Here is an 8,681-nt window from a genome sequence, read left to right as displayed (position 1 = left end):
AACATAACAGTGGTTTAACAGTTCAGCACGCCTTTTTGCTAGAAACATTGTATTTTGGGGTTTCTTAGTATAACAGGGTTTCACAGTAATGTGTCTTTAAACTACATTTACTGTGACTAGAACTCAGTCTGTGAAAACAGAGCTGGATTAAGATTGCCCATGACCCCTCCCACAAGCCTGGACTCTGTTTCTGTATGGGTTTTTTTTGGGGGGGGGGAGAGGAGGGGCTCGGAGGGGACATAGAGCTGTATGTGGTGGGAGGGAAGCTGAATATGCCTGTGTTTAGTGTCTTGAGTGTTTGTGTGTTTTTAATTTCCCCCCCTCCTGCTGACCTTTTGGCAGGAGGGGTGTTATCCCTGGTAGTTCAGTAAACTCTGGGCAGGATCAATGGTGGTCCTGTGGTGCTCCCCCATGGTCTGGAACTCAGTCAGTTACTTAGAACACTGGCTGCTCTGCTCAGAGTCATTGAGAAGCAAGGAAATGTTGAGCGAGGAACCCATAATGTAACCCTGACCCTATTGTGTTAAAACCACCAACTAGACCCCCTAGCCTCTCTAACTATAATAATATTTAAAGGGACACTCTAGTCACCTGAACAACTTTAGCTTAATGAGGTTGTTCAGGTGAGAACTATAGCTCCCTGCAGCCTCTCTCATGTAAACACCGTATTTTCTGAGAAAATACAGTGTTTACATTGAAAGCTAGGAACACCTCCAGTTGCAGTCACTCAGAGTGAACCAGAGGGACTTCGGAGTTGATGGAGGCATAATATGCCTCCATCCACTCAGATCTGGTGTCAGCAGAGCACAGGACAGCACTGTGCACAGCATCCTGTGATTCAGTATCTCCTCCCTCTGCATGCAGACACTGAACTTTGCTCATAGAGATTCATTGAAAACTCACTTCTTCATTAAAGCGTATCAATTAAACTGTCAGCAGGTTTCTCATCCCCCACCCCATGACTCCTTTCCTGCAACTGTCAAAAATGACCTACCAAGCACTCAATAAACCCTTCTCTAACAAACTATTTAATTCCCCTACTTTAACCCTTTGTGTCACTATACCCCACTCCCTCTAGCATGTAAGCTCATCGAGGAGGGCCCTCAACCCCCTCTGTTCCTGTACATCCAGTGGTCTGATCTCAATTATGTGTCTGTTAGTCCACCCATTGTACAGCGCTACTGAATTTGTTGGCGCTATATAAATAATATAATAATAATAATAATTGATTCAATTAATCTCTATGAGGAGATGCTGATTGGCCAGGGCTGTGTTTGAACCATGCTGGCTCTGCCCCTGGTCTGCCTCTTTGTCAGTCTCAGCCAATCCTATGGGGAAGCACTGTGATTGGATCAGGCTACCACATGTCAGCAGCCTGCTTGTTTTTCTGAGTCTAACAGCATGCAGAGTTACAGCTTCAGGTTTGAATACAGATGGGATTTTTACTATATTTATGGAGGCATGAGGGGCCAAGGGGGACTAGGTGGTGGTGTTAACACTATAGGGTCAGGAATACATGTTTGTGTTCCTGACCCTATAGTGATCCTTTAACTGTTTGCTGACTGGTGATTTTATTACAAGACATGGAGGATCATATTGCATATCCCTTTCTTTACTATCCACCAATAGCAGCAAAGAATACAAAATTGAATGAAAAATAATACATACACAGTAACATAGGCCACTCCCAGTATAATAGCAGGCACCACCCTCAGATCTTCCTCTTTCTTTGCTGCGCCACAGTCAGATAAGTACCTAATGTTCTCTGTTCTGTGGGTTTTGTTAAATTTTGTGATTTGTTACTATTTTCCTGTTATATTACATGTATTTACTATTCTTATAGTAGACTTGGAGTCCCAGACCAGCTGAAGGCTCTTTTTTATCTGTTTGGGGTTTTTTGTTGTACCCCTGTCCTTTCTCACATTTCTCTGTCTTTTACCCCTACTTGAGGTTTCTGTTTTTTGGTACCTGCTGTCTGGTTCTGCCCTTGTCTTGTTCTGCTCTGTTTCCTCTGGTGCCCCTGTGTTTTTCCCTCTGTTTCTGGGGCTCCCTGGAGTCCCGGGCCGTTTTGGCACCTTTTTTGACTCACCTGTTCGACCAGTGTGGGCCTGGCGTTTGGCAGTTTGCTCGCACGAACGCCAGAAACGCTTGTTTCAGCTGTTTTGACCCATTCGTTGGTTTTGCCTTACTGCATGTGTTCCGCCTACGAACGACCTTATACCCGTTCAGTAGTAGTTTTTGGGCGCGTTTGCGCGGTTTTTGCCTCCCGCGACTCTCACGAGCTTTGGAGAGTGTGTTTTTCCTTACAGTTTTTCTCTCCTACCCCTCCTTTGTTTTACCTTGCCTACCTTGTGTAGTTACAGCTGGTCTGGGTCCTGGTGAGATCTCTCCTATTTACCTTTTCACCACACACATCTACCACAGACACAGCCACCACAGATATCTAGCACACACACATCTACCACAGAAACAGCCACCACACACACATCTACCACAACACAGTGCACATACATCTACCTCAGACACAGCCACCAAAGACATTTAGCACACACACATTTACCACAGAAACAGCCACAAGACACAGCCACCACAGACAACTAGCACACACATCTACCACAGACAGTCACCACAGACATCTAGCACACACACACACACACATCTACCACAGACACAGCCACCACAGACAACTAGCACACACATCTACCACAGACAGTCACCACAGACATCTAGCACACACACACACATCTACCACAGACACAGCCACCACAGACAACTAGCACACACATCTACCACAGACACAGTCACCACAGACATCTAGCACACACACACACACACACACACATCTACCACAGACACAGCCACCACAGACATCTAGCACACACATTTACCACAGACACAGCCACCACAGACATCTAGCACACACACACATCTACCACAGACACAGTCACCACAGACATCTAGCACACACACACACACATCTACCACAGAAACAGCCACCACAGACATCTAGCACACACATTTACCACAGACACAGCCACCACAGACATCTAGCACACACACACATCTACCACAGACAGTCACCACAGACATCTAGCACACACATCTACCACAGACATCTAGCACACACACACATCTACCACAGACAGTCACCACAGACATCTAGCACACACATCTACCACAGACATCTAGCACACACACACACACACATCTACCACAGACACAGCTTTCTGATTGCTCCAACCAAAGCTTTAGTGATTTTTACTAGTAGCCAGTTAGTGACTATAAAACAGACTATGAGGGTAAGTTGAACACATACCTGTACAGCAATAGACATGCTATATATTTGGCAGTTAGGAAATTAGTTACGATGTCAATAGATGTGGCCAGCATTTACTTTACCTGGTGTTCTGCAAGTTGAGGTCACTATGACATCATGGACATAGGTTGCCCCCTCTTGGTGACATTCCAGTAACCCCTTTGGTGCCAAAAGACGCAGAGCAAACAAAGGCCTCAAAAGTTTTTAAAGGGGTTAATTCCCCTCCCCTGCTACCGACACAGCTTTTGGATTGCCCCCGTCACGACTTCAGTGATTTTTACCACTACCCAGTTAGTGACTATAACACAGACCATGAGGGTAACAGCCGCACACTGAGCAAGTAGCAGCATTCTGCAGCGAGATACAGGACACTTGGCTCAGATGCCTGGTGCTGGGTGGCCCATGCTGGGTTATAGCTTCACTCGTCTTTACAGCTGATTGGGCAGAAACAAAGTATGATGCTGAACAATGCAATGTGTGGGAAAGCAGCCATGCGCTTCCAACACAAACGGACTATTCTTCTGCCTCTGGTTTGCTGTCCAGCATCGCCCCCTGCTGTACAAACATCAAAAGCACAAGAATGGAGAGCATTTTATACAATGATATATAAAGGTTCTTGGACCAAGCTGACTTTTATTTATTCCTGTGCTTATTTGCTACGCGGGCTGGAGAAAGCCATTTTTCAATGCCTATTTAACTACAAGCAGTGTGAAAATGTGTTCCAAAGGGGGTGTGACAGTAAAACTGAGGCATGCAAAGCACTCTAGCACTATATATTTATAGCCTTTTTACAAAGCGTTCTAAACTTTACATTTGTATTAATGACATTGTAAATTTATTGGGTGATCCGGGACATGGCAAATTGTAGGTATTGGAAGAAGTAGAAAACACCCAAAATAATACTAAACGCTGTTCACCACCACACGCAGCCTTCAGTTCGGTTCCACTGCGCCAACACTTTTATGAGAAAAAACTGGCGAAGATCTTTTAATAAGTGCAATCAATGAACTCCTCGGCTTCGTCCCTTGCTGCTCACACAGAAAGCGTTCCCAGTGCTCAGTAACACCAGGAATATTGAACCACTTACTTTAACCCCCTTAAGGACACATGACATGTGTGACACGTCATGATTCCCTTTTATTCCAGAAGTTTGGTCCTTAAGGGGTTAAAGTACAAGTAACGGCACCCAGGTCACCTCCTCACAATGAGTTTGTCTGGGTGCTGTGGCCCTGTCGTTTTAACTTTGTTTTATTAGATACGGCAATGTTTACAATTGCAATGGAAAGCAATGGTTTGGCTATTAGTACCATTGATCTCAGCCAGGGAAGCAGGGCTGGCATTGTGGGGACAGGTGTAGCGAGGGCTACAATGCAAGTAAAACTATATTTTTTATTTGGGGGGGGATGGGGTGGTAAACAAAACAGTTAGAAGCACACTGATATTTTTAAAATACATGTTTGTATTCCTATATTCCTAATGCTATAGTGCTCCTTAAGGTCCTCCTAATCCTAAATCATCCTAATGCTACCACAAATATAGCAGGGAAACCCAGTGCCTGGTCAGTTGCACTTTAGTGTAATCGCTGCAGCAATGAGATTCACTTTAAAATGGAAGGGATAGATTCAGTTATTAGTGATTTAAGTGAACCTCACGGGACGATTATCAGCCAATCTGGAGAACATTGAGCTGAATGATGATAAGTTCACTGAATAAGCCCCTAAGTGTTGGGTGCCATGTTACGCCTTATTTCAGTAGTTTTGGTCTGTTAACCTGTGTCGTGGCATGCTCTGTGACATTGTGGGTTTATTTATTATGGTGATGATACACAATATAACACATATTTCCTTTCTATTTGCAGTGCATGTATAATTTAATCTGTGTTTGGATCTAGCGTGCAGATGTGATTTGAGCTGCTTGCTCTTATGTTGCGATTGTCCAAGACAGTTTCGTTCTTTCTCTCTGCCTTTGCCACGTGCAAATTCCACGTATGTAACGTGCAAAGCCCATGGCTGCTAGTTAGGCAAAGACACCCCCTGGGACTCAGGGACTCAGCGAGATCAAATAGTGAAGCCAACACTTGGTCAAAGAATGGCATTGGGACACACAATGCAAATGGGGCTGGGGGTGAGTGTATACTATATATATTTTGAAATTAAGTAAGCTGGAAGGACAAGCTTGAACTATATAGAATTTCAGCTAAATTATTCATATTGGTTTCTTTTTGCAATTTTCTCTTTCTTCATTTATGTTATTATTATTTTTTATTATTATCTTTTATAGTGGCAAAAATGTTCAAGTCCCATACTGTTATCCAGGCCTTAAAAGTTACTTGCCACTGCAAGTCTGTAAGGTCTTCAGTACATTCACCTGGTGTAAATTTCTAGTAGCCATGGCTACATTTTCACTCGCCAAAGGCTAGCTGTGGGTGTACATTTTGAACTCTGCCTTTATTATTACTATTGTTATTATGTACTTGACTGGTTTCCTGGGGTTTGCCACTGTTGACAGCCTGTTAATGACCTGCTGTGAGATAATTTAGCTAATTCGAGATTTAAGACACACTCTTATAAAACCAAATCTAACTGGGTGGATGGACTGGCATAGGTAGTGTTGTACTCTGGTTAAAGGTTGTCCTAGCTCTTGTGAGACCTGGTAAACATTGATCTCAGTTATCTGAATATGTAAGTACCGTTCTGGGCAATGACGCAGGGGAAGTTAAATGAAAGGAACTTCTTCTAGGTTAATATCCATGAAACTACCAATATATTTCAGAGCTTCCCATTAGTTGTGGTTTTATTTTTACCAACTGGCTACTCCAAACTTTCTGCATGGCTGATCCCCTTTTGACATCAATGGGAATAGGAGTGTTTATAAATCTGGTAGCCATAGACTCCTAGCTTGGAATTTTCATCAGACTAAACTGCAAAATGTAGCGATATGAGATCCAGAATTTCTCTAAATCCGCTATTTTCATTTAAACCATTAGGGTTTTAATGTGCTACATTTCAGAGTTACGTAATAACGTATATAGTATAATATAGTGAATTGTTGTGAGTTTGAAGTTATAAGTTAAAATAAGCTAACAGAAAGCAGCTGACTTGGAAAATTGGTCAGGTTTGGCTATTGTGGCCAAACATGTTACATTTCTGGTGTGTGCTTTGAAAGGCTGCAAGCTTACAGGTAGGTATAATGCACTGGGCCTTTGACCATAAAGCAAACACAGATAACAGATGGTGCTCCAATTGGGACTACAAGCCCCATGATGCTTTGCCCGAGTATCTGAGTCAGACTTGACTGTCCTAGTTCCAGCACATCAAGTGATACAGTATGTTGAGATTAATGTAAATGTATAACTAGGTTCATTGATAAGATGTTATGTCATTATATTTAAAGAAAGGGATGGATGTGATGATAATATTGTCTCTAACAGGTACTATCAGGATTATTTACTAGAGTGAGAATTTAAAGTAAATTTCAAGTTTAAAGGGACACTATAGGCACCCAGACCACTTCATCTCATTGTGGTCTGCAGTGCAGTGTCGCTGTTCCCTTAACTCTGCAATTTATTTATTTATTTATTATTGCCATTTATATAGCGCCAACAGATTCCGTAGCGCTTTACAATATTATGAGAGGGGGATTTAACTATAAATAGGACAATTACAAATAAACTCACAGGAACAATAGGTTGAAGAGGACCCTGCTCAAACGAGCTTACATTCTATAGGAGGTGGGGTGTAAAACACATTAGGACAGGAATTTACAATCAAATAAGGTGGGCTGCCCTTTAGGAGAGGGCAAGAGACAGGTATGTGAGGTAAGGGTTAGTCTTGGAGGCCATAAGCTTTCCTAAAGAGATGGGTTTTAAGGCACTTCTTAAAAGATGCAAGACTAGGGGAGAGTCTGATGGCGGTAGGCAGGCTATTCCATAGGAAGGGAGCCGCCCGTGAGAAGTCCTGCAAGCGCGAGTTGGCCGTACGAGTGCGGACAACGGACAGGAGGTGGTCACGGGCAGAACGGAGAGACCGAGAAGGGACATACCTATGGATCTGTGAGGAGATATAAGAGGGGCTAGAGTTGTTCAGTGCTTTATAGGTGAGTTAGTACCTTGAATTGACTCCTATAGCATACAGGAAGCCAATGTAAGGACTGGCAGAGGGGTGAGGTGTGAGAGAAACGACTAGAGAGGAAAATCAATCTAGCAGCAGCATTCATTACGGACTGTAAAGGTGCAGTACGGCTATTGGGAAGACCAATCAGGAGAGGGTTACAATAATCCATGCGGGAAATTACTAGAGCATGGACAAGCTCCTTGGTAGTATCTGGTGCAAGAAAGGGGCGGATGCGGGCTATGTTTTTAAGATGGAATCTACAGGATTTGGCAACATGCTGGATGTGAGGCTCAAAGGTGAGACCAGAGTCAAGTATGACGCCAAGACAGCGCGCTTGCAAGGATGGACTGATGTTGGTACCACAAACTTGGAGGGAGAGCGAAAGAGGAGGATCAGTATTAGGAGGAGGAAAGACAAGGAGCTCAGTTTTTGAGAGATGGAGTTTCAGAAAGCGGGAGGACATCCAGTCAGAGATGGAAGAAAGGCAAGCAGTGACACGTTGCAGGACGGCAGGGGAGAGGTCCGGGGAGGAGAGATATAGCTGGGTGTCATCAGCGTACAGGTGGTAGTGAAATCCAAAAGAGGTAATAAGTTTGCCAAGAGAGGCAGTATAAAGAGAAAATAGAAGGGGACCAAGGACGGAGCCTTGGGGAACTCCAACTGAGACAGGGCAAGGGGAGGAGGTATCATTAGAAAAGGAGACACTGAATGAGCGTTGGGAGAGATAAGAGGAAAACCATGAGAGGACAGAGTCACAGAGACCAAGCGATTGAAGAGTTTGAAGAAGGAGAGCATGATCAACGGTGTCAAAGGCCGCTGAGAGGTCAAGAAGAATTAGTATGGAGTAGTGGCCTTTGGATTTAGCTGCGATTAGGTCGTTAGTAACTTTGATAAGGGCAGTCTCTGTAGAGTGGAGAGGGCGGAAGCCAGATTGAAGAGGGTCAAGGAGAGAGTTGGAATTGAGGAAATGAGACACATGGGTAAAGACAAGTCTTTCCAGAAGCTTTGAGGAAAAAGGGAGCAGGGATATGGGACGGTAGTTAGAGGGGGTGGATGGGTCGAGGGATGGTTTTTTTAGTATAGGTACTACAGTGGCATGTTTAAGGTCAGCAGGGACGATGCCAGAGGAGAGCGAGCAGTTGAAGATGTGTGTTAGAGAAGGCACGAGACAAGTGGAGAGAGATCTAATAAGGTGAGATGGGACAGGATCGAGCGGGCAAGTGGTGGGGCGAGAGGAGCAAAGAAGAGCAGCC

The sequence above is a fragment of the Pelobates fuscus genome, chromosome 11 (genome assembly GCF_036172605.1).
Source record: "Pelobates fuscus isolate aPelFus1 chromosome 11, aPelFus1.pri, whole genome shotgun sequence".
NCBI lineage: Eukaryota > Metazoa > Chordata > Amphibia > Anura > Pelobatidae > Pelobates > Pelobates fuscus.
Note: the sequence above shows the minus strand (reverse complement) of the source record.